The 26,762-nt window shown below is 48.8% G+C and overlaps 1 protein-coding gene across 1 annotated transcript in view; it reads left to right on the top strand.

Annotated features, from left to right (window-relative positions):
• The window catches only part of LOC144144444 (lysosomal alpha-mannosidase-like), a 522,591-nt gene that overhangs the window by 278,781 nt on the left and 217,048 nt on the right, over positions 1–26,762 (top strand). The window lies entirely within an intron of this gene.

Below are 26,762 nucleotides of genomic sequence, written 5' to 3'. Positions count from 1 at the left end.
TACTCACAAAGATTTTCGGGTGACAACCTTGGTAACGGTTATCGAACAGGTAATGCAATGCATATATATTAAGACAACATTTTCAAGCTTTTTAGTACCGCAATTTTAGGAATTATAAAAGTAACTTCTCTTTCAGCCCAGTGGCCGGCAGTTTGTTCAAGGGACGAACAAAATACACCCGACGCAAAAGTTTAGACGGCGCAATGGACAGCATGGTCGCACATATCGTCTTCCACTAACGCGATATTTGTTCACCACGCGGGAAATGTGCCTTCGGGGCGCCACAGCGGCGCCGGCGAAAGCGCGCCTGGCGCTCAACATGACACCTTCCAGGTGTGTGTCCTTGGACGGCGGTAGATGTAACTTATATAAAGGTATACATGCTGAAAGCGGCAAAGTAACCGATAACTGAGTAACCCTTACGTGTATACGTATATAAGGGTTACGAAGATATAGGTTACATTTGTACCTTATAAATTATAGGTTACAAAAATTCGAAAATGTATACCTCTATTAAGGGTTACCCAGCTTAGAGTGTAGGATTGCCCTGCCCCAGTGCTCCTCGCAAGCAGCCCCTGCGGCGTATACTTATCAAGAAAAAGCCGAGCCCCTTCCAGCTGTTCGCGATGGGTACTGCCGACGGGCCCACCACCAGAACGCCGCAGAACCGTGACGGTGGCGCTTCGGAGCTTCGTACATGAAGCCAATGTATAACACCCCTCATCACCAACCCTCCTCTTTCATCTCGAACCTGGGCACAAAGAGCTAAGTTTTTGTCTCCAGTAAGCGCCCCTCTCTGCCTCTCGAGAAAGGAAGCAATATTACAGCGCAGAGCTTGTAATTTGTAGTTAGTATACGGTGTCACGGCATTAAACATTGTTACGCACTGCGCGTGCGTTTATCAGCGGCCTTGGGTGTAAGCGGTCAGGGATGAGACAGGTATTAAAATGTTTTTGAGTGCGAATAGACAACGGAACTTTAACTGTGGAGCTCGTACACCTGGTAAACTTTGATACTGTCGCATTTTTCATACGCGTTTTGTGTAAATAGAAATTCAGAACATTGCCAATATAAGCGGACATTTTTGTTTCTGTAGAACATTTTTTTTTTATTTCGTTGTGCTTAGTTGTCGTAGCCCGCAAAAGGCTACAATAAGTAATAAGTGACAAGAAATTTGAAGTTTGACATGCGTGGGAAGGGGTTTTGTGTTAGGGATACTTGTTTCAACAGCCTAAAAAATTAAATGCACGGGAGTCAACCAAAAAGTATCGAAAAATCTGACACGTTCCGTTTGCTATTTCTCATGCTTTTCGTTTGCACTTTGGCGTCGACTTAAAGCAAACTGTCCCGTCTGCGGGGGACGAAGCAAGCCTATGTGTGACCTGCCGAGGGCACGATACACGTATTTTCGTCACGCCCACTTATTCCAACGCTAAAGCCAGCCCGCACGGCCCGCAACTCACTGTGTCGTGTGCACCGTGGGACGATTGGTCCGGTCACCGCGTGCAGCCGTCGGCAACAATGGACGTAGTGATCCACATCAAAATGGCCGCCGGCAACAGCCTGGAGCACCAACCCTTGACCCTTTATGGGTCTGTTCTCACAAATGCTGGCATCGGTCCCCACAAGCCAAGTGCTGATGCGGCCACCTCAGTGAATAATCTCCGCGTGTGTCTTATACCTCTACACTAATCTGCGTGAACTCGGTTTACGTATGGCAGGTGAATCGAACAACATGTGCCTGAGCTGCAGCGGCAAGTCGGAAAGGCAGTGCTCCTGCCTTTCCCGAACCATTTCAGCGAGGACTGCCAAATTAGACAGGCGGGCTTATAGCAGCCAAACATTAATACATGCAAATCCCCACACCCTACAGTCGCATTTACTTATTTTTACTCTCTGAAAAACACTACCTGAAAAACCTGAAAAACCTTCGCTGGTTTATCAACGACAAATCGATAAGCGCAGTGGTGCGTTCTTCTCAGAACTTCCTCGCCCGTTCTTTCCCGGCTTGTTATTGGCAAAGCCACGGTGTCGGGTGGATTGCGGCCAGAGATGCGCGCGATCAGGTGCGCCCTGCCTCCAGCCTGGCGCTCGCACGCTTCGTCCAGGGCTCTTGAAACTAATGAAGGCGGCAGCGCGTGCCTCGGGAGGCACGCACTCTCTCCCCGGACGCGCGACACACGCCACCCAGCTGAGCAGGAGTCGCGGGAAGCGCCACCTAAGCCGAGGAATGGCCCGCTGCGTGCAGTAGTGCAGCAAAAGCGCCCCAAAATAGCCGGCCGCCCTGTCCAACAACAAGGTGGTAAGGTCAGGTCACTGCTACTTCGTCGTCTCGGCGGGGGCGCTTGGACGATAGCGAAAAAGAAAATGCCGAGGACGCGTCGACCAATGAACGTAGCTGAAACTCTTGTTAGGCGCCGTTTCAACCAAATCTCAAGGGACTGACGCAGGATGTCGCGACCGGAGTGGCTTGTCAGGTAATTAAAAAAAAGCTTGCCCCTCGTTTTTCTTTTTTTTTTTGATGTAGATGCGGAGTACGATGATAGGAAACTTTTTAGCGTGCTGAGCAGCTGTTCGCGTTCTTATAATGCTGCGCTTTGTAATATTACGTTAGCATTTTATGTAGGTATAATTGTTTGCTCGTAACTAATTGCTGCGCTCTGGAGGGAGCAAGGAGCTCTAATGAGAAGGGTCTTAACAAGTGGTTAGGCGGCTGCTCCGTATTAGCTTCGGGGAAACAATGAAGGTGAACGGTTGGTTTATTCTTTATTTTTGTGCTTTGCTCCAGCCTCTCTGATAGGAAGGGAGAAGAAAGGGAAATAGAAAAAAAAAAAAACTCGACCAAGAAGAGGAAACAGGTAGGGACTTGAGAGAGAGGAAGTGCGCGTATAGAGGGGAAAGATCGAAAGGAGGCGATAAAAGGAAAGCGAAGGGACAGAAACGAATGGCGGAGGTGAGCGGAAAGAAAAACAGAAGAGGAAAATACGGATAAGTGGCAACGCCACTGTTCTAATTTGTCTTTCCGCTGAACAGCCTACTGCTCAACGTACCGACCGTGGATGGAAGTGATCGAGTCCGACAAAAAACAAAAACAAAAGAAGCGCTCATTTGTGCGCATCCAAGGCAGCTCACCCAAATCCGACTCTCGAAACCCGGTCTACGGTCTTTTTTAGTTTGTTTTCAATACGAAACCATAAATGGCCCACTGAGCGAAAAATCCGGCGTTTGTGGCGTTTGTAGCAGCGAAATGGCTCCTAAATTCCCATTGGCTGCGAACGCGGGCATGACACCGGCAGGACAAGAAGAGGAGCGCGCGCCTCCCTTGCTAGGTGACGCCTGGGCAAGCGCAGGGCCACGTGGGGGAGTTCGCGGCGAGGGCGGGCAGGCTCGCCTGCTAAGCCACAGAACTCGGCGTGAGTGAGTTCTTTAATTTGGGACCACTAATTTCGGGCTGCCTTGTTTACACGGTGACAGGAGGTCAACGCGCTAAAATCCTGCCACACTTGCCCCTACGACTAGGATGGAAACAAGCAAAATCACTACTGCTAATAACATCCATGCAAACATTTGGTTGCGTATTCTATGCTTACGAACCTTGCTTGCGCTGTAGATGAAACATATATGGGGAGTAAAACGCGGAGACCGCGGGAGAACCTCGCACACGGGATGAATAAGATTGCAGGCGAGAGGCGATCACGATGGTGGTGGCTTGTGAGCACCACGAAGTGGCCGCACGTGCAGCTCGTAGAAGAAATTCAGCAGGCACAAATATTCCGACATTGCGATCGCGAGCTAGTATAGCTTTTAAAGACGATGGACTCCTTCCCGAAAGGCGAGAATTTTGGTCTGTTTATTTGTCTGTCCGGGTCCGTCGGTTCGGTCGCCCGGCCAAAAGTTAAAAGAATTATTGAATGAGAAATTTATAGAGGGAAAACATTTACACGCTACTAAATCTGGAAGCCCATATGCTTGTCAACATTGTGCATCAGAAAGAAAACATTTGGAATATTTGAGGCAATGCATAAATACATAGCTAGTAAGCGAGCAGATACGCGACCAATTTTTCAACGGTAATTTTTAATGCTGGAGTCGTCGACCGTCAGCTGTTTGTGTCTCAGTATCTGTACGCGGTGTTCTGCTGACAGGAAGTGCTTTGTGAATCCTGCCCCATACTATTCCATCGTCAAGATCCTCAAAGATATCTATCGCTTTTAGTAGCACGCCTTCCTCGCAACAGTACCACATTGGTTCTCACAAGCGGCTCTGCAGAGTCAGAGTAAAGATCGACAACAGTTTCTGCTCGTCCTTTTGTTTTCAGCGCAACTTTGCCGAAATCGTGCGTTCAAGTGAAAGGCCATTTCGGTGCGGGGTCGTTTCAGTTGGGAGGGCCGCTTCGCTAGGAGACACTGTGGGTGTAGCTAACATGCGCGTCCCAGAGTTTCGCTTACTGCATCTCCAACATGGTCGGCGCCTGTAGCTTTTCGAAGGCTTCCGGTCTGAAGCTCCCATAAGAGGCGCCTGTCGTCTACGACACGAGCAGGAGAACGGGCCCCTTGCTCATACGATATTTATGTTTTTTTTTATATTCCGCAGTTAACGGCCTCGGAGAAGCCGCTAAGTGGCGACAACCGCCACACCGGAGGGAGTCGCCGAGACCACTCCCGCTCGCAACGGCGCACGACAATGCGACAGGGCACGGCGCGTCTCCCCATCAATAAATACTACAGGCGCGCATTCGTTCAGCGTAACGTTTCAACTTGCGGCTGCATCTGCAGGGGTTTCCGCCTTGAGCCACATCCTGGTTCTTCGCCACATCTCGTGGCGATTACCTAAACGAGCGTGCAATTCACACAGTGCGCCGCTAAAGTGCACCGCTAAAGTGCGCCGCCCATTTGGTTGTGTTGTGTCCGAGAGCACACGTTGCGACCACAGCTGTCGGGTTCCCACAAGCAAGCTATTGAACCAAGTTTTCTTTTTGTCGCTGCTGACTGAACCGTGGCCAATAGATACACCGCCGATAAGTGTAGGAAGCGCACGAGAACTGCCTGCAGGCAACAACTCGATAAGAAGCCCTTTTCACAGAATGCTAAAAGTCCCTTTAGTGGTCCCCTTGCGCTCTTCAGTTGGTCACCGAATAATACCTGTGATACAAGGCCATTTCAAAGGCCTTCGGAAGGCCTTCGAACCAATTGTCTATCGAGTGCCTCCTCGCAAATGCACAAGGTGCACTTCCAAGTGAGCGCTCAGCTGTCAGTTTAAAGAGCACAGGTATAAGATTATAGCAGCTGTCACGTGCAGCACCAACGGGGGGAGGAGGGGGAGAACTGTCCACTACTACTAGCGTGACGCTTGCCGTTGGAAGGGAAGGCAGCACTCGGACATTTCCCTTTTCCAAGCAGTGTTGTTATACGACATCCAGCTCTTCTAACCACGGAATAAAAAAAGGCCTGCACACGATGGCCCTGAAACGCTTGTTGTGACGACAATGATTTCTCAACCCCCATTGACGTGGGGGCTTTGCCTGGCCAACAAGGCAGCGAAGACGGGCCTCTCACAGTCCGGGTGTAACCGCGGCGACACAGTGTCCGCGCAAGGAAGCCGTGCGTGTGCATCCGGCCTGCAGACCGCCGCTGCCGAGAGAGCGGCCCGCCCTGTTTGTAAACAGAGGCACGTGCCGGGCCACGCCAGCGGCTGCCGCGGCCCAGTTTTGGTGTAGAACAACGGCGGCCATGCGTGCGCGGACATGATCGTCGCTGCTCTTCCTCCCTGGCGGCTGGATGAGCGGCATCAGACACATAAACAGCGCCGGCATAACGCGAGAAAAAGATGTGCAAGCTCGGCACGCCAGATTCCGCGGCTGAGCCGCGCGCAGCAACTTCACAATGGGCGCTGGACGTCGTTCCTGCGCATTTATCGGAGCAAGAAATTGACATTGACATTCAGGATTTCGGGGGCTGTCGTGAGGGCGGCTCCGAAATTATTCACACCGCTCTGGGTGTGAACCTTTGTTTAACGAACGCCGGAACCTCGTATACAAAGTGGACATTTTTGTATTTCGCTTCTGTTGTAAATATACTGCCGCGACCGCCAGCTATTGAATGCTCGGCCCCGCACGTGGCAGCATAACGCCTTAGCCAGTGAGCCACCGCGGCGAGTGCTTTCCCGTCGATTGTGGGCGCGCAGCCACTGAAAAAAAAAAAAAAAAAAGTGAATACACACAATTTCACAGCATGCACGCTCCCTCACTCAGTTGCATTTTTCGTAGCTAAGAATACAACTTATCATAATAGAAGGAGTTTCGGCTTGTTGGCATGTTTTTTTCTTCTCTAAACGGAATAGCGCACCTCAGACAAGAAACAAAAGTGCAGAATAAGGCGAACGCTTGTACGTCCCTATTTTTCTCGTTATCGTCGCAGATAATAAATTTAGCTCATGAAAATCACTATGTTGTGAAACGTGGGAGTTCTGGCACTTTCAACCTTTAAAATTAGACGATGTGTGGCAAGTTGTTGCTTCAAAATGTCCGCCGTCCTCTTAAAATTTACTGCAACTGCATCCCGAGCATGAGCAGTCGCTTAAGACGTTTGTTGAGATATCTTCCCGCTGGACAGTAGGTGACGGATGAGCAAGCCATGAATGAGGCCAGCGACATCGCGAACGCTCGAGCAGCAACGAGTGCTCGCCCATGGCTTCAAAGCCATGGGACTTCCCCCCTCGGCATCCAGCTCTCGCCTTACTAGCCTCGGCCTCCACAACACCATCACGGAACTCCTCGATGCTCATCGCACCGCCCAGTATGTCCGCCTCTCCCTTACCCCCACAGGCCGGCACATCCTCCATCACCGCATCAACCCGCCAACACACCCCCAACCCCCCCTGCCCATCCCCCCACCCATCCGATACCTCATCCGAATTCGGCCTCTACCTCGTAACATGCATCCCTCTCAATTAAAAGCGGTCTGGCACGGGTTGTTTGAGCGGGTCCTCCCCCGAACGAACTGGTGTATGTGCACAAACCCTATTGCGATCACCATGAACTGGCCCATGAATTGCAGGTTCCAAGAACTGGCCCAGTTATTGAGTCTACTGAGAACGACCAGCATTAATTTGTTTATTTTCTCTTACCCTCCCTCACCATTCCTTTCCCCCATCGTGACCAGTGGTCATCCTTTTCTACTAAAGGTTGTCTCTCTCTCTCTCATCACCACCGCTGCTTGGCCAGCGCTCAGTATCATGCGACACACTACACCCCTTCCAACCACACGCACTATGTAGACGCAGCCGCCTACCCTGAGGGTGAAGCGTTTGCTCTCGCTGTTGTTGGCGACATCAGCCACTCTCCAGTAAGCTCTGCCATGATACGCACCGCATTCCCCACCTTGGCGGAGGAGTCAGCCATAGCCCTTGCTCTCACCCAGAGCCCCACCCCTCTTCATGTCATCTGACTCCCAGCAGGCAATTCGGAATTACATTAAGAGACGCATCTCTCTCCCCCCCGCCCCCCCCCCCCCCCCCCCCCACCTCGCTCTCAAAATTCTACTCACCAATCTCCCCTCCGACCCCGTGGCACTGGTATGGACTCCGGCCCACACTGGCATAGGCGCTAATGAGGCGGTACATGACCATGCTCGAGCTTTGACTCTCCGAGCTCCCGCTTCTTTTACGGCTACCCATGGGGCCCCTAGGCCAGTGGCTTCTGAAGCACTTTTAACTTTCAGGGACATTACCCTGCACTACCGCCTCCTCCGCCGAACTCTGCCTTTCCCCCCACCCCTCCCTCACCCCCGCTGCAGCTCACATGTGGCGGATTCTGCAAACACACATTTTTCCCCATCGCACCCAACTGGTCCACACACACCCCCACATTTTCACATCCCCTAATTGGTCAGCATGTTGGGCTCTGGGCACCCACAACCATTCCCTTGGTGAGTGTCCAGCCTCCCCATACCACCCTCTCCCCTCCCCCACCCTCTGGGAACAGGCCCTGGGGAGCCCAGACATCTGTGATCAACTATTGGTGACGTCACGGGCACTCGACGTCGCAGAGGCCTTATGGTCCTCCGCCCCCCCTCCTCCTAATCCCAGAGATTAATAAAGTTTGTTCTCTCGCTCTCTCTCCCGTGTAATCGTATACGTTGTTATACTGTTACGTCGTATACGCTGTTTTGTTATTGTTATTATTTCGAGAGAATGCACATAACATAAAAAAGGTGATGCAAGCACCTGGATCCTCAGCAAACAAGGCTAGTGATGGATCTATTTCAAAAACACAGTGATTAGTACAAATCATTTTTACGAGAACGCTTCACATTAAATGCAACTACACATTTGAGATATTGACAAACAAGGTGAATACTACTGTTCAGAAGCAATGTGTACTTGTTTTTTAATGCATGTTTGCTCAGCGTTTGATATTTAGAGACATAGCCTTCCAAATGTCGGTTCCAGCAAGCGATGTTGTTCCACGGCTCTATATATTACGTGCTTGGGGCAAGTTAAGATTTTTATGAATAGCATGTCTCGTATCACACTCAGGTATCAAAAATATGGATTATTCTAAAGGGCTAGATGAATGATCCGGCGAACTAAAAGACTGGTTTTATAATAGCAAGTTATACGCACTGGCATTTGACTTAGTTCATTATAAATTTTTTATGAAGGGGAATGCCAAGGTTCCCCAGCAATAATCCCGATAGCTTTTTTTCTGACGAGTGTTTTTTGTTAAGTGTATGGAGGATGAGTCAAGCACCGTGTTTCAGTGCTATAAGTTAAGTGGCGGTGAAAAAAAAAGAAGCAGATGACATCTACGTTGACGTCTTAAGATGTATGACGCGCTAGCGTTATACTCCGGCGTCGAGGGAGCGTTTTGGAACGGAGTTACTGCATTTCCCATTTGTGCTTTCCAAATACTGAAATTCAGGGACGAGAGCTAGGGTAGCCGCTATAGTTTTAATCACCGCGGCGCAGGAAACTCAGAGTCCATCTACGCTTGCGTGGCTTAAGATATTGGCGTGAAAAGTTGCGGCTGCGGGGGGTTGGTCAGTTCGAGAGAGAAAGCAACAGTTTCAAACAAATTTTAGAAGTGTTTATTGCGCTGGCCTGACTGAAGTTTGGGTTTTGATAATCCAAACAGATATATATATATATATATATATATATATATATATATATATATATATATATATATATATATATATATATATATATATATATATATATATATATATATATATATATATATATATATGTAGCGAATCAGAATAGGAAATGAGGGGCTCGTTGAAAATAACCCAGAAATAAGGGTTGGCAGTCGAGAAAACCTCAGACAGCAAAGGGGAGGATGTGGTAGATCATTGAAACAGATTAAGAATTTGGGAAGAAAGAAAGAAAGTGAAGAAAAAATGCCCGCCAGGTGGGATCCGAACCCACGACCTCCAGAATACCGGTCTGGTGCGATAACCACTACGCTACCGGCGGGGCGATTTTCCCATTCACTTTCTGGGGTATTTATGTTAGGTATGTTTGTTTCCTGTGCTTGGGGGTGGTAGCCAGCGCCATTCGGACTAATCGGGGTGAAGGGGACCTTCTTTTTAACCCCCGGGTCGTGACTCGAGTGTCTACGACATGTCCAGAGTGGTCGACCAGCTTTGAACCCTCTTAAGCTCCCTTTGGCAACAAGACTGCCAGAACAGAGGCCCTCGCTATGCATGTAGCGAATCAGAATAGGAAATGAGGGGCTCGTTGAAAATAGCACAGAAATAAGGGTTGGCAGTCGAGAAAACCTCAGACAGCAAAGGGGAGGATGTGGTAGATCATTGAAACAGATTAAGAATTTGGAAAGAAAGAAAGAAAAGTGAAGGTTTTCTCGACTGCCAACCCTTATTTCTGTGTTATTTTCAACGAGCCCCTCATTTCCTATTCTGATTCGCTACATGCATAGCGAGGGCCTCTGTTCTGGCAGTCTTGTTGCCAAAGGGAGCTTAAGAGGGTTCAAAGCTGGTCGAACACTCTGGACATGTCGTAGACACTCGAGTCACGACCCGGGGGTTAAAAAGAAGGTCCCCTTCACCCCGATTAGTCCGAATGGCGCTGGCTACCACCCCCAAGCACAGGAAACAAACATACCTAACATAAATACCCCAGAAAGTGAATGGGAAAATCGCCCCGCCGGTAGCGTAGTGGTTATCGCACCAGACCGGTATTCTGGAGGTCGTGGGTTCGGATCCCACCTGGCGGGCATTTTTTCTTCACTTTCTTTCTTTCTTTCCAAATTCTTAATCTGTTTCAATGATCTACCACATCCTCCCCTTTGCTGTCTGAGGTTTTCTCGACTGCCAACCCTTATTTCTATATATATATATATATATATATATATATATATATATATATATATATATATATATATATATAGAGAGAGAGAGAGAGAGAGAGAGAGAGAGAGAGAAGTGTCTATCTGGTAAAATTTATTACCAGAATTCCAGGACCCCAGAAACAGCTCACACTTATTTTGAGGCGACAAGCTTGTCAGGGTAGCCTGTCATGTGTCGATACAAGTTTGATATGTAATGTTGGAATTATTGGCTATGACCAGGTTTTGCAGAAGAGAGTGGGTGTTTGCCCGTATTCAGCAGTTTTAGGTTCATCCCGGACATTTCCTACCAACAGCTTCGCCCATCTATATTTGTGGATAGATGTGTTGGTTTGTATCCTGATTGGCTATGACCAGGTTTTGCAGAAGAGAGTGGGTGTTCGCCCGTATTCAGCAGTTTTAGGTTCATCCCGGACATTTCCTACCAACAGCTTCGCCCATCTATATTTGTGGATAGATGTGTTGGTTTGTATCCTGATTGGCTATGACCAGGTTTTGCAGAAGAGAGTGGGTGTTCGCCCGTATTCAGCAGTTTTAGGTTCATCCCGGACATTTCCTACCAACAGCTTCGCCCATCTATATTTGTGGATAGATGTGTTGGTTTGTATCCTGATTGGCTATGACCAGGTTTTGCAGAAGAGAGTGGGTGTTCGCCCGTATTCAGCAGTTTTAGGTTCATCCCGGACATTTCCTACCAACAGCTTCGCCCATCTATATTTGTGGATAGATGTGTTGGTTTGTATCCTGACCATGGTTTGCGATTCTTAAGCGATGAGATCCCCGTGTGGTATGGGGAAAGATGGTGTTCCCACGCGTTGGATGAGGAGACGTTTTCCATCTTTTTCGGAGGGGTGAGTGTGATATTCGTGGTTAACACAGAGCACGGAATGCGAGTTCCATTGGATCTTGGTCGGCTGCGTCCTTCCCTTCGAGACCCTTACGTACGTGTGTTTATGTATATATAAACTTTTATCATTGTGTATTGGCGAATATTTCTCATGTATCTAGGCACTCTGCCTGGAGCCTAGATACTAATGGCTTATTGAGCGTGCGTAATGATGTAAAGCATCTATTCGATAGTTCCGATAAGGGGAACGCAAAGGGGATCCAATTCATGTGTGTATGAAGGTAATTCACCACAATCATACCTGAGTAACCAATATTTGGCAACAAAGTGGCAAAACGAGCCAATCCCGAGGCTAAGCATATGATTCGGCTTTTTAAAAAAATGTCTGCGCTGTGACGCTGCGCAATGCAAGTGCGACGTTTTGACCGCATGACGCGACAGGGAAGGTCACATTTTTCGAGTCAAATATGATGTCTTGCACTGCTATTTTTTTAATAATTTAACTAGAGGAAGACAAACAAATGGTCATTCAGGACGTTACAGCGCAGCACGCCCACGCCTCCTTCACATCGGGTTCTTCGGTTGCAGTCTACCCGAACAAACGTGTCACTCGCCCTCCAAATTCTCTGTCTCCTTGCGGTATTCCGTCTTGCTCATCTTCGCTGGCATCGTGCATCTCAAATGAAGCTCTGGGCAAAGAAGGCCGCTGTCACCGGCAGGGTGTAGTCATAAGCGCAGGCAAACTAAGAAAAAAGGACCCTGACAAGAGGGGAAAAAGAAATCTTAAGCTTTTTCTCGATGGCCGAGGGGAGCCTAAAGCACGTAATGCGGCATACTTTCTCAGCAGTCGTAACCAGCTGTGGGACTATGTACTAGATCACTTTTCTTCAAGTTTACGCACTAGTGTTTAACTTGAGTGCTTCATCGTTCACGGGGTCGTAGACTCGTTCTCGAACCTTAGTAACTACGATGTGGGGCTTGCGGTAAGAGAAGTAAGATATAGTCTTTGTACAACTTATGCATGGGATGACTCTGAAAGAGGATGGGAATAGCAGGTGCCAACATCGCTCGGTGAGCTAGCGAGCGCACAAGCCGCACGCGCGGATAGCACAGGATTAAGTGGTTGTAATGCGTCTCCTCCTCTACTTACTCTCTTCACACTAGGTTTTGAAGAACTCTCTCACTCTTGCACGGTTCAGATGTGAAGACATATGTTTTGTTTGGCGTAAAGTGCAGCTGGTTGCAAGGTGTCCAGCCCGGGTAAATCTGAACGACGCACTTCCTTGCGCACCCTTCTCTTTCACATCTTACACTGTCCATTGATCACCTTTCACGCCAGGCTGCGTGTTGGACAAACATGGCCGCCTAGACGCACCCCCACTAGCGCCATCTACTGGTTCTTTTGGAACGCTCACTACGCTCTCCTGCGTAACTATAGTAATGCGGCTGAGCTGTTTGGCTTGAGTGGCGTAGGGGTACAGTTGTGGATTTTCACACTAACGGTGTGGGTTTGTGTCCCAGTATTCGTTTTTTTTTTAACAGCGGAGCTGTTTAGGCTTGAACTTGGTTGTGTGGCGTTGGCAAAAAAAAAAAACAAGGAAAAAAAGAACTCCCCCGACGCGACCTTCGCGCAGCTTCGTAGGCGGAGCCAAGCCTCACCTAGCCATGACGTCACTGCGCCGACGCGGCGACTTGGTGTTGCCACGGCGGCGGCACACGGCGTATCGTGACTCCGCGCCGAGCACATCGTTTACACTCCCGCAAAACATGTGTCTGCCGACGAAGTATGTAACTCCCTAGGAAGAAGAAGCAAGGCGCGAACGCCGTCGTGTCGCTGCTCGAGAGCATATGAGACAGCTAGGATCCAACCCCGAGTATCGCGCCGAAGCCGCGAAAAATAGCTTCTTCAAGTTTTGTTACGTTTTTTTTAGGTTTTGCGATGTTCTTGCTACGCTATAGCGTAAGTGTTAAGGCTAAGTGTTGAGGGGTGAGGCCAAGGATTCCAGGAGGGAAGAAGCTAGGACGACCCCCAGCTCTGCTGTTCCGGCCTTGCACCACTATGCAAGCTGGGCCTTTTTTTTTAAAGACGATAGTCTTTCTTGGGCTACTTAAACCCAGAAATTTTGGTCTGTCTATATGTCTGTCTGTCTGTAACTCGATTCAGCCACCCGGCCAAAGTAAAATGCTTACTACGTAATAGTCTTATATACTCACAGCCAAATGCAAACGTCTAAGCCTGGTTTATATGTTCATACTTGTCAACTTTGTTGAACAAGAACAAGTCATTACGCAAATATAAGACAGATAATTAGTACACAGGGATATTTACAGTGTTCCTTTATTAAAAAATTCATGGATGATTGGTTTTTCGATAAAAAATGATATTCTACATCTACTGAAGAAAACCGCCGCCTCCTGGCGGCATATGAAAAATCACGCGGCAACAGCAACGAAAGGTTCCACTAGCTAGGTTCCGCGTTCTGCTTGGAACGCACGTGGAGCACGGCCACGCGGTTCTATAAACCTTGTAGTCGGCCACCCCCATTCACGCGCGTCTCCGCCGTGCTGCAGCGCTGGCATCGAGGAACCCAGCCTGTAGCAGTGGAACGCGGTAAATTCAAATCGCCTTGCGGAAACCTTTAGTGTGTTTACCTTTGGATGAGCGCGACGGCACAGGAACAGCATGAAAGGTGAGCGGGAAAGCGAAGGGGGGCATTTCCTTGCCAAATGTATACAAAGACTATCGTCTTTTGACGACATTTGCAACGAAAGGAGCAGATACGCGGCCAATTTTTTTTTTTTTTTTTGGAAGGGCCAGAGATTTATTTTACTGCAACATGTTCTCCTCAATGAATGCTGCGCATTCCTGAATAAAAAAAAGCACGATTCGGTATCTTTTAGTTCGGTTTATCCCGCCAACACCTGTTTCATAATTCCTGCGATACGCGAGAACGAGGCGCATGCATGAGGCGTATACGTCTACGGCTGCACGTTCGTCAGATACGCCGCGTGGCCCTTGTCTGGTGCCGGCGAGTCGCGGGAACGCAGCTTGCCGTCTGTGCGCACACTGTAATGCAGACCAGCCATTTAAGGGACCCTGAAACACTGCCGATAAACGCTTTAAATCGTTCGTTCGTGTCTGGAAGCACTGCGGCAGCTCTAGTCACTGCCAGCACAGAGCGGCAAGGCCTAATTTGTATATCGCAGCAGATGGGCCTTGCAGGTTCTGCTTTTCTTTCGTGGCGATTTTCTAATTCTATCGAATGCGTTGCTGCAACTGAAAGGACGCCGGTCCGTTGCCGCGACATCGCTCGAATGACGTCATGCGAGCACGAACAACGCCAGGACCGTGAAAGAGAAAAATCTTGTGAGCAAGTTATTAAGTTATCTGATGATTGTAGAGCAGTAACATTTGTATTTGGCCGGGCTACCCGGGACCCCGTATTCTGAGTACTGGAAGCGCTTGTTGACTAAGCCCTGAAAGCATTTCAGATTTAGAAAAAAAAAAAAAACAGTCGAGAAAAGTGTTGCAAAGTCCCTTTGAAACCAATGTCTAGTCTATAAACACAGCCAATCTGCGAAATTACCAATGAATTTTCCTATTGTTGCGTATCGATTTGAAACCACAGGACGCCACACGCAGCGTTCGGGCATTCCGGTCATAATGTACTCCGCGTTAGAACGCCGGGAGAAGACTTCAGAAGGCATTTTTTCGGGGCTTTTATAAAGAGGTCGTTTTTATCTCCAACATCCCGGCATGCGGGTTCCAGAATGGCGGCTTCAGCCAGCGCCCTTCATATTCGCCCTCCACAGTGCCCTCAAAATTTTCCGGCCGAAAAGTTTCACTCGTGCCTCCGCAGGACCACTAATTGTGACACCTTACAAAGACGTGGCACTCTCGCGAGCATTAATCTCGCTCTCGCGACAATTTGCGGGACCCAGGCCGCACGACGTGCGTTGCGCATCGTTAAGGCTTTCACGCCGGAGTAGACTAAAGGAGGGGGGGACGCGATAAAGCGCAGCTCGAGAAGACTGGGCGAGAAGTCAGTGTCACAAAGAGTGCCGAGCCTGTTTCTAATGTTCTGCATACATGCTTTCGGCGAGCGTGCCACCGCAGGGACGCTGAACATTGCGCGAGGAGCGGCCGCCGTGATGGGTGTGCGTGGGGGTGAGCTAACGAGCCAGAACGTCTGGGAGATGCGTAATCCTTGCGCGCGCCGTGATTTGCATAGGATTCCGGCAGCCTGTTTATGCCCGGAGAGCCTTTCTTTCCGCGCTTCGCACTTTGTCGCAGCAGTCCCGCGCTGCGCTGGGCACTGGCGAATTAAGAGGCGTGCAAAGGCACTCACGCGACGCGACGGTAGGTAAATCCGCATTTTGGACGGCCGTTTTGATGGGGATAATCTTGTTCCGCCGGAACGCGAGCGGCCCTGATTTATTAAGGAGACTCCCCTGCGGTTGTGGTTCCGCTCTTCGCGTATACCAAAATGAGGAGGCCTGGCGGCGAAAAATAATGTGCTCTTCCGCGAAGTAGCATCGGCTCTACAAAGCAGGCGGTTTCCTCAACTCGTCACCGTGCTAGAATAATTATCGATATTAACTTCAGGGGTACGTGTACGCGCCAAACTAGTACAGTATAAAATGCTTGCAATCCGCCTGCTCCAAATGAAGCTTTGCCGTCGTATTCTGCTGAGCTTCGGCAGTTGGGCCGTTCTGTAGTGTCTGCGTACCATTCTTGTCCGTTTATTTCATCATGCCTCCTCCCCCCGCACGTTTTTTTTTATTTTATTTTTTGTCGTCGTCACGCCCTTTAGTTCTCTTCTTCGCCCCTCTCGGATCCGAAGTCACGCCCCAATGCCTTTCTGCACGCTCGTGACCTCGCCCTTACTTAGGCACGGAAGATTCCCATAGACTTGCACTGCGCATTTCGACCTTTTCTGCACAGTAGGGAGCTTGAGACCCTTTTTTATACATTTATGTCCACCAGGCGCTAAACGTGCACTTGGAAAGTGGCGGGTGCGTTGTCGACACTGCCTCGGTCTGCATGCGTCAGAAATAGTTGTAACTGGTACGCGGTACACTCCGATGTGTCACATTTCGGAAGACGGGACAGCCACAATCGCAAGAGGCTTTGGAGCGCTTACCTTTAAAATACATACCCATAAACTCCTCTAAGCACGCGAACAAACGCAAGTAGAGCATTTACTTGTTTATTTATCTATTATTTTTATGCCTATAGCGCCATTCAGGCATTTCCGCGGAGAGGGGAGGTTACGAACTACAAAACGAACGTAGAGTACAGATGTTAGTCAATCAACACTACGACAACACAATCACAGAAGGAGGTGACACATGCTGCGCACTTTCAGTTTTCAGATAGAACCATAGAAATAGAAAACAAGCTTAGGGATCCGATGCCACCGCGCCATAGTTCGGATGGACAACGCATTCTCATCCACAGTTTTCGCGTCACAACAACGCGTTTCGGCTTCTAACGGAAAGTAAACAAAAAGACAAAATAATACAAAAATACCAAATTTCAGCCATTCATAATAAGCGTGTCGCACTTTCACTGACGCTGTTCCGGTCAAGGCAATGCAAAACGAGTCATTGTTAACACACAGCAGCTGTACGACGGCAACCGATTTCATTGTCGAATTATTTTAGGGAAAAATTGACTTGGAAACGTTGCGGTGGGCATTTACACTGACGTATTTATTTAGTAACTATGACTACTCCGGGCAGATACACGAAGTGGCGATATAATAGTCACGTGGAATACTAGCTTTAAAAAAAGTACATGCATGTGGTGAAACAATTTCAAACGGAGTTTTTTTCTTTGCGATCTTTGATTATTACCCATCTTAACGTTTGTTTTGAACGCGTTGAACTGAATTCTCTACTTGCCCCAGTATGTATTACGTGTCACATCTTGTCACATCTTATTACGTAACTGCGATGTACGTGTCACATCTTGTAAAGTCATAAGGCTGTTCTTCGGGTTCTTTTTTTTTTCTTTGACGTGCGTGCACGCAAGCGAATTCAACACCCACAGAACGAAGCGTACCGGCGTGCGTATTGACCAACAATTCAAACGATTTTCCTAGCATTATGTCTAACGACGTCCGTGTACAATGAATTTGATGCTGCCTGGGACGTCGTTGGGCTCAACGTTAGAGCTACGTGCCGTTAAGCCTGACGACTGTCATACCCGCATGCCCACCGAGGGGCAATGGCCGCCGCTTACCCTCTGGGTTTCTCGTTTTGTGCTAGTCCCAGTACTCACGCAGTTCACCTCCGCATATCCTCAGTGCAGCAAATACCCGCAGAGGTGTGCTGCTATTGACCAGTGTTGTTCATGAGTTTGTTTCGTGTGTATAGGTCCCAAAACTCACACAGTCTGACAAACATTGCCCTCGAAAACATGCGTTGAGAACCTCATGCAAGCGCACTTTACAGGGCTCAGCAAGAATATGACACACAAATGGTTATCGTCGGCGATTAATGCTTACATTGCGAAACCCGACAAGCAGGACGGTTCTTGGCATTCATCAGGGACAATTTTTAACTCGCCTGATGCAGCAACCCTTTAACAACCAACCACGCGGTACAGATTGCATTTGAATTTCGTCTTGGCCAAAAATCACGGTTTACAACAGCGAATGAAATACGCTCGTCACTTGAATTGCTGTAAAGCAATAAAGCATTGTAAACCCCTATCAACAGTTGTACTGATTTTAAACAGCTTCGATAGACATCCATATTCGCGTGCAGGGTCAAGATGGCGACTCACTATTTTTCTTTGCCAGTCAGAGTATAGGGGCCCCACACAGCGGAAGCGTAATCTAGTATAGGACGCACGTCGGATCATTTGATTTATGCAACGGTACCTGTACATCTCGAGGAAAGTTCCGGGTATTTCGGTGCAGAAATACTACGGATTTACTGGCTTTAGCAACAGTGTATAATCTGTCTGTTGATGTCAACATAATGATGATGATGTGAAGTACACGCCTAAGTATTTGTCTTCTGTACGAGGCTGACTATATTGACTTGTTCATAAATTTAGTCAATATAAAAAATGCAGCAGGAGGTCACACTACACCCAATCGCACTCACGGAAATGTCCGCGTGTTTTTACGGTAGGAATCGATAGGGCAGGGGACTGAAAAACAACTTTGTTCGGAAATACACTGTAAATGTCTCGCTGCCTTAGTGTCATTTTACGTGCCACAGTTTTAAACAGAAATTGCGCCCTACTCCCCTCCTGTTAACCCCGGTGTGCAGGGATAGGAAACCTGCGACGTCGCAAGCATTCGTCTCTTGGCGCCTCACTCATTGTCTCATAGCTCCGAGAACAATCCTTCCCCAGCCGTCCGAACTTTTCGTTCTCCGTCTCCATTTTCTGGGCGGTTGTTTTAGTAGCGGGCACGGGGTGCGCGCGAGAGTCTGAGTTTGTGTCTGTTTCAAAAAAAAAAAAAAAAAGCCGAGTCTCAAAGTGGATACTCTCGAACGAATGTGAAATGGACAAAACTCAGAATTCCGCAGCCCACCTCCTCACCTCCTCACCCACCTCCACCGTGGAGTCCCTAGCCGCGCCGGCTGCACCTGGAGGCGTCAGTGGCGTGGCGTTCTCGTTCTCTCGAAATGGGCTTGACCCGCTGCACCAGTAAACGTGTGCTTATGATGGGCTGTCACGTGAGCTGACGTAACGCACGAGGAGCAATACGTCACGTCTGCTCTCCCATATTTGGGCAGGAGAGGAATTCCTTCGCAGTAGATTAGCCCGGAGGCGTGTTGCCTTTACCCCGGAGCCGGGGCACCCCGAGAGCGTGTTCAGAGCGGGGTGCCATAAATCGAAGCCGGTTTCACCGCAGGACCGAATGAAGTCCGCCGCCGTGGCCCATAAAAGACGTGGGAGCCCCGATGCCGTCCCAGGGAGAGACGGCCTGGCCCCCAATTTCCCCTCGTGGCCCTTTCTTTCCCGGCCCAGAGCCCTGTTCCTGTGCCCTTTGTCTTTCCTTGCGCGCATGGAGGAAAGGGTTGCGCGCCTCGGGCGTGCCGGCCCTCCCGGACAGCAGCCATTATCTCGGGCCGGCCGAAGAAGGAGGGCATTGGCGCCGTTGGACGGGCAAGCCAGCCAGCGACAGCGGGCCAGGTGCTGAATTATTGAGGAACGCGAGCGGAGGCGGATGGAATTCGTTCCGAAACCGCCAAGGCCTCGTCGCCACCGCAGGCTGACGCGTCGCGTGGCTGCGCACGGCCGACGGCGCCCATTACACCGCGCGCTCTTCGGCAGCCATTATCTCTCTCTGGCCGCCGTAGTCGTCATGCTCAGTGTCGCGTGATTGCGACGCGAGACCTGCCCTGTGGGACTGCGCAGTCTCTACGTGTACCGAGACGCGCCGAGTGCGCGACAAGCTTTCCTCGCGCTCTCGCGTGCTGGTAAAAAAACTGGCGTCGCTGGAGGCGTGGTACCGAGGGTCTGTGCCACGGTTCGTGCTCGCTGTTGCCGCCGAAACTCGTCATCATAGACTCACTCACTCACTCACTCACGAGACTAATCACCCAGCCGATCCAGCTTACTTGCTCAACGATTTGCCATTGTTGGTAATCAAAAGTTGTTAAATACCTCTGGTTTTAAATTTCTAATGACATTACTGAACACACTCACATTCGGTAAACCACCAAGAAGGCTATAGCCGCATGCATGCCGGGATTAATTCGTCGATTTTTTTTTTCTATTTCTCCTACAATGCTTCATAAAACGTCAGTGATTCCATCCAGTACATTCGGTTGTACCTATTCCTGTTTCTTCAAATCTCGAAATGATTCGTGGCCTCGTATGCGCAATTTCTCTTTATTTACAGATCACACACCGCCCCTATTCGGCGGTTTGTTTTCAGTTACCGCTATGAAAATGTTTGATATCGACAAAAAAACTGTGCGATAAAGGAGGATCATTCTCTGATTGGCGTACTTGCTACGTGGAGCGTATTTAACGCTTTCTACTGGCAGTAGCACAGCTTCTAAACGCGAAAAAAAAAGGATAATCGTTGGACATCACTATTTAGCAGCCCTTGTTCGAGGCCTGTTTAACAGTTTTGCTTACGGTGTAGGTAGAGAAATTTAGCGCTTTGTGAAAAAGCGCAGAAAGAACAGAATAGTGCGGGCGTTGTAACGCGTAGGAAGTTGTTAGACAGCACGCCACCTGTCCTGTTCTTTTTTAAGTGCGAATGCACTTTATAAGCGACCCCAAACCTTCCACCGCCGGCGGCGGCGGCGGCGGCGTCCGCAGTCCTCCTCTCCCTAGCAACGGCGTGGAGCGGAGAGGAGCGTCGGTAGCAACGGCGCGGTGACGTCACTTCACCACGTGACCACGCTCGCTCCGCCTTCTCGCCGTGGCTGCGCGGGTGCGCGCCGCTCCCCGCACCGCTCCTCGCGCCGTGACGTAATGGTATGACGTCACAGCGCGCCTCCTCTCCCCAGCAGCTGCCGCGCGCCACTCTCTCCACCGTGACGTCACACTCTCTCCTCTCCCCCTCGCTCGGCTGCAGCTGCCGTGCGCCGCTGTCCCTCTTCCCTTGCGCTCGCCTCCTCTCTCCGCCACCTGGCTCGGCGCGGCGTACCCCCCTATATATGCAGCGATAAACTGCCAGACCTCCGTGGGTCGGCTCGCGCGCGCTCACGGGCGAATGCCAACGGATTTTAACTTTACTCCCCCTCATAGCATCACCCCGTGCCTTCGCACTTAACCATGTTCACCCTCGGGGAAATGCTTGGGAGTTTTTTTAGAGACGATAGTCTTTCTAGAGCTACTTAAACCCAAAAATGTGGGTCCGTCCGTCCGTCCGTCCGTCTATCCGCCGTCCATCCGTCTGTCTGTCTGTCTGTCTGTCTCTCTGTCTGTCTGTCTGTCTGTCTGTATGTATGTCTGTCCATCTGTCTGTGTCCCTCGATTCAGCCACCCGGCTACAATACAAAAAGAAAATCTGAATCAAGAAGTTCATATTGGCGAAATCTTCCCAACAACTAAATCCCGTGCCATACATCGTACTTCTCAACATTATTGAACAAAAATAAGACACTAGGCTTATTTGAAGCGAAACATAAATACGTAACTGGTACTAGGCAGTGTTCTTTTATTTGAAAATAAATTTGCGCTTGATATCTGCGATATCAAATAAAAATTGCGCGTTTAGAACAATATTTGGCCCAAAAATACAAAAAAGAGCTCGTGCCTGAGCCTAGACCTCGTGGTGGCATTCCAAGTCCAACAGTATCGAAAGGTTCCAATAAGTGGCGCGCGCGAGCAGTGGGACGCGGGAAAATGGAATGGTCTTGAGCAAGCCTCCAGCGTGTGCATCCCGAGAGGAGTGAGCCGGGAGGGGAGGAACGTGAGGGGTGGGCGGAGGAGAGAAGGGGGGCAATTACATGGCAGGGGCGGCAGAAGACTGTGGTCTTTCCACGAAATTTGCAGCGAAGCGAGTGGATACGCGGCCTATTTTTGTCCCGTCAACTCTGTGCGCCGTTTTGCAATTCACGCATAAACAAACTGGCTTGATCTCTATCCTTTTGCGCGTTCAGCTCTTTAAGCGAGAAATCGCCACCAGGAGCGGGCAAATAACTGCGCAAACATCGATCTTACTTTAACAGTAGATAAGTACGATCTCTGTCTCCATTCTCTCACCGTCAACGTTACTTTTGAGGACGATGTAATGACCTCACTTCAAAGTTAACCGCCCAATCTCTTCCCTAACTTTTGCCTGGCTTCAACGTAAACTTTGGTTTGCGTCAATAACTGCATGTTTTCGCCCTCAGACCTCATTAGTTTGACAAGGAAGCTTCAAATCCGTCAGTCGTATTTATTAACCAGAACCAAACGATTGGGCTAAACGGTTTTGCCACGTGCGCGCTCTCGCGAGCCTGGCTCGCCGCCTTTTGATTTCAGCCCGCTGCTCGTGTCACGTGCACGCTGTAGAAGCAACCGCGCTAATTGTGCTGTAACTTTGAGAAACGTTGTGTAACGTTTGCCCTCCGAACCCGTTACGGCTTGCTCGTCGCAGTTTGCCGTTTACATGTTTTCTCGTCACGCCACCAACACGCACTGCCCGACGAATAGGCCGCCGTGCTAATTGGCTGGCGCACGCTAAGCAATTTTAACTCGAGCTTGAAAAATGACGCATTTCAAAGTGGTGGTCCGTTTATTAGCCGCACACGGCAATCAAACAGCAAAAACACGTATTTTAGCGGCTTAGTGCAACTAGACGAACTAGATGTGTTGGGCGTTTTAAGATTGCGCCAAGCAGCACTACTGTACTGTCGAGCTGTGCATGTATTTGTGTTCACTCCTGCATGGGACCGAGAAGGGCCTGCAGTATCTGTAAATTAATAAATAAAAAAATTCGAATGAGCGAGAAATCAGCACTCGTGCAACAGAAGGAGCAGGGGTATGACAGCTAGCGGAAACGTACTGAGATTAGGCAGATTCCAAACGCGACAGCGTAGAAAAGTTGAGAAACGAGAAACTACTTAGGTAGAAAATTTGAGAAACGAGGATATTTATTTATTTATTTATTTATTTATTTATTTATTTGAATCACAGAGATGAAAAAAGAGATGTAAGAGAGAGGAAACGGGAACTACGGGCAGCGACAAGGCTTGGGTTACATCCTTGGGAAAGTTGCTTGTGTGCATTTATCGACTCAGCCCAACTGGGAGCGCAATATCTTTTTCTTTTTTGATTGGCTGCCAGTTCTTGGGGAAGACGCCACTCTTCAATTTTGTCAAATTTGTCGGAAGGTGCTGCACCGGCGTGCTCCTAGATATTTGTTCAGGGTCTTGTGGCCGCCGGTTTATTGTTTTACACTGGACTGCTGTCGACAGTACTTGCAGAAGGGGCAAGGAGGAGGTGCCCACCATTGCAGTTGTTGCTGTAATTAAATTTATTTCATAGCTTCAGTCTTTAGCGGACGAGGAACGAGTTGGGGTTACATTGAGGAAGCTAGGTTAGCATCGCTTTCGATGATGACCGTCGGCGTAATCACAACTCCGGAGAGAATTCGTCGCAGGAGAACCGATGTCCGTCGCCAAAAACCTGTGGGTGGGTAGTGGTGTGGCCCTGATTGGTATTCTCTAGCCAAGCGCTCGCTTGCGAGTGATCGTTCGTTTGGGAGTGATGAACCAAAGTTGTACTTGTAGTTTATTTTTATTATTTCCAGGTACTGTTGGCCGATTGGGCCGTTACAGGGGTGGGGTAGAAAACTGACATAACAACCGTCATGTCAAGCGTAAAGAAATGCATAGCCGATACAAAATGAATACATCCTATACTGCATTCTACAACTTACATGCTACATCACATACATCTCAAAATACACTTCACAATATTACATCCTACAATGTGCATGAGTCAAGTTACAGCAAATACATTCAAATTTACAACACTTACAACATTTATTTGTGTTTAGGCCCTCTGGAAAGGGTTTCCTTTTCTTCGTTACACGAGTTAGTACGGTTTTATCGGTGTTTAGAGTCATACACCAGCAAGCACACCACTGAATAATTCTGGCTGAACTGCCACTTAATAAAACCTTTTCGTCCAGACACGTTATTTGTCTGGAAAAGGTAATTTCAGATGTTCTCCTGATTGGTCATATGGACGTTACGTAGTCTTGTGGCAAATAACGTCCGCATCGCCATAATTTGCCTACAAAACTGCATTTGTGCTGCTGTAGTATTTTTTTTTTGCACTTATTGGCGAGTTAAAATAACTAACCCTTCTGCTCATCACCTATGCTTCGAGACGGGTACAAAGTGCACACGTAATCGCAGCTGCGAATGTACCATTACCCTAAAGTACATAATTATTATTTGGTTCCTAGTAGTTATGGTACACGCGTTTCTACTGAAAACTTCAACGCAGTGTTGGTCCAGTACATTTCCACGTTTTAGAATCGCACAAGCAGCCCGTGTTCGAGGGTATATGCGTCTCCGACCTTGCTACGAAATACGGCTAATCACGCATTCGAAGCCGCCAAGGTATTCGGTGTGCCGCTCGGCAGGCATCGTGCACGGCATTCCGCATTACTATGGCGCGGGAATAATACGAGATCCTTTCTCACTCTCGCGCGCTCGACAACAGGGCAGAGATTAAACAGTTTTTATTTCGCTCTTGTTTGGCGACGGCATTTATTATACTGGAAGAGAAGAGGTGAGGCATTGGCTTTTGGGGCTATCTTGATTATGTGATTTGCCTGGTCTGACAAGCAAATTTCGAAACGGGTGGCTGCTCACGTACTCGCTACGGGAATTTTATCAAACTTAACAGTCTAGAAAATGCCTGCATCTAACTTTCAACCGAGACACGTATCCTAATTACGTTTATTTAAACATTACTAATTTATTCATTTGCTTGAGGACGATTGAGAACTACTGCAACGATTATTTTACTTCGTGTCCACCTGGAGGCGTAATCGATGGGCGTAAACGGATTTCACCTGCGCTTAGTATTTTTTGACTGATATTACCTTCGAACACCTCGTAGATAAATATAATTATACTACCCTCCGTCTTATTTCAGGCTTTTCGTTCATTTTTCGAGCCTTCAGGACTTTTTCCTGCTGGAAGAACAGTGACCAACGTCCCTTTATCATGGCATTGTTAACTTAGAAACAAGGGAAATACCACGGATGAATGTAAAAAAGGCGAACAAACCAACATTTTCGGTTGCCTTCCGCTTTAGTGTACACAACGAGTTCGACAGAAAAAAAAAAAAAACATTAACGTAGCAAGCACACATGGCCGTCCTTTCATACGTACCACGCAGCTCCTCCCTTTCAAGCGCACATTGCAGAATGCGCAGATAGAATAATCGGCACTCCCTTTAATGAAAGGAGCGACTGAACTGAAATAGTCCCGGCCAATTCCTGCGTATTCAAAGCGTAAGGGACGAAACGCACTGTTTCCCTTCGCGTGCACTTTCGTTCTGAATGGAAGGGGTATTTCAGACTGGATTGCAACAGCCCGCCGGTGGCGTGCTTTGAATCAGACGTCACGCGACGTCCTTGCCTTTTTATTGAGGCACGACGAGGGTGTTTCACGGAGCAACGAACACGACGGCCGCTCCAACTTTCCCTCTTCATGCGCTCCCTTCGAGCGGCCACCGACGTCGCACCGCGGCGCAGCGTCGCTATAGGCCGCCGCGCCTCTTCATAGGGCACTTTCATCGTCCACGCCCGGTTTGCTTAATATCGGGCAGTGTCTTTTCCCTGCTCAGCGACCAAAGGTCCAAGACAGGCTCCCCTTCGGCTAAAGAGATAGGAAAGCAAGAATAATGCACCGCCTTCAAAGCAGTTGGGGAAGATATCAGCGTTTGGACGGACATCTGGGAATGTTATACAGTATGCGCGTGCATGTGGAAGCCCGCAGTTGTGTTTGGCAACGAAATTTGATGCTTCGGCACCTCCGCATACGACGTAATGTGGCGACATTATGTCTAGGGTGGGATGCCGCAAATGATTCTGCCGTGGTCAAACATTGCCTAGCACAGGCATTGCACTCGATTGCCGAGGGTAATAAGGGGGAAGGAGCCGATATACGGTGGACTTCGCAGATAATAAATAACGATAAGCGATAATTTTTTTCTGTTCCCAAGCGATGCACCATGTCTACGCGGCTTCGGCGTTCCTCTGACCACTGCTATTGTCCATTTGCCAGCGCAGCCCCCGCAGGAAAACAAATAAAGAGAAAATAGCTAGGTTTTCAGTTTTCATGTTTTTGTTTCATTAATTATAATTTGTTCAACTTTCAACTTTCTGTTCTCTACTTCTCATGTTCTCCCACTGATTTTTTTTTCGTGTGTGTGTAAATGCTGGACAAATGAGCTGATGGACTAATGCGCTATAGACCCACACCATCGGACCCCCCAGTGCATGAACACCCACCTGCACAGCCATACGAAAGTAGCCAACACGCTATGATATGCCTGAACCTTATCTCTGGCGCAGCTAGAGATTTGCATTACATAAGTAAGTTTGGAGACCAGAAATGCATTTCACATTTCAGCCTGAGCGAATATATAGAAGATAGCTGCCGCTAAATCCATGCCCGCGTTTTGCCCTTCACGGTGGTAAGCGCCAAAGACGAATTAGGCCCGCTGTACCTAATCAGGTCTAGAGGAACCCCGGTGTACTAAATCACTCTACAACCCCATGTTATGCGAATAAATTGCGCAGCTGCGTAACCGCGCAAGCCCATCCCAAATTCTCTTGATTTGACAAGGTTCATCTCAGCTCCGGATACATAGCAAAACCGTTGGTGTCACCACTCATCATTATCACCTCCATAACAGCTTTCTTGTCCAAGCCAGATCGTATTCCGAGCTTCATATTCGTGTTAAGTGGGTCCTTAAACGCAGCAGCTGATCATTCAGGGGTATTGGGGCGAAGCAGGCCCACGGAACTTTCTGCAGGCGTGTTCCTGTTCTCAACTTGTGGTGGGCGTGAGCGTGCGTGCGGGCGTATGTGAGTGAGTGAGTCAGTGAGA

This window comes from Haemaphysalis longicornis, unplaced genomic scaffold (assembly GCF_048455015.1).
Source record: "Haemaphysalis longicornis isolate Haplotype H1 unplaced genomic scaffold, Haemaphysalis longicornis Haplotype H1 scaffold_1, whole genome shotgun sequence".
Classification (NCBI taxonomy): domain Eukaryota; kingdom Metazoa; phylum Arthropoda; class Arachnida; order Ixodida; family Ixodidae; genus Haemaphysalis; species Haemaphysalis longicornis.
Note: the sequence above shows the minus strand (reverse complement) of the source record. Positions and strands in the feature narration are given on the sequence as shown.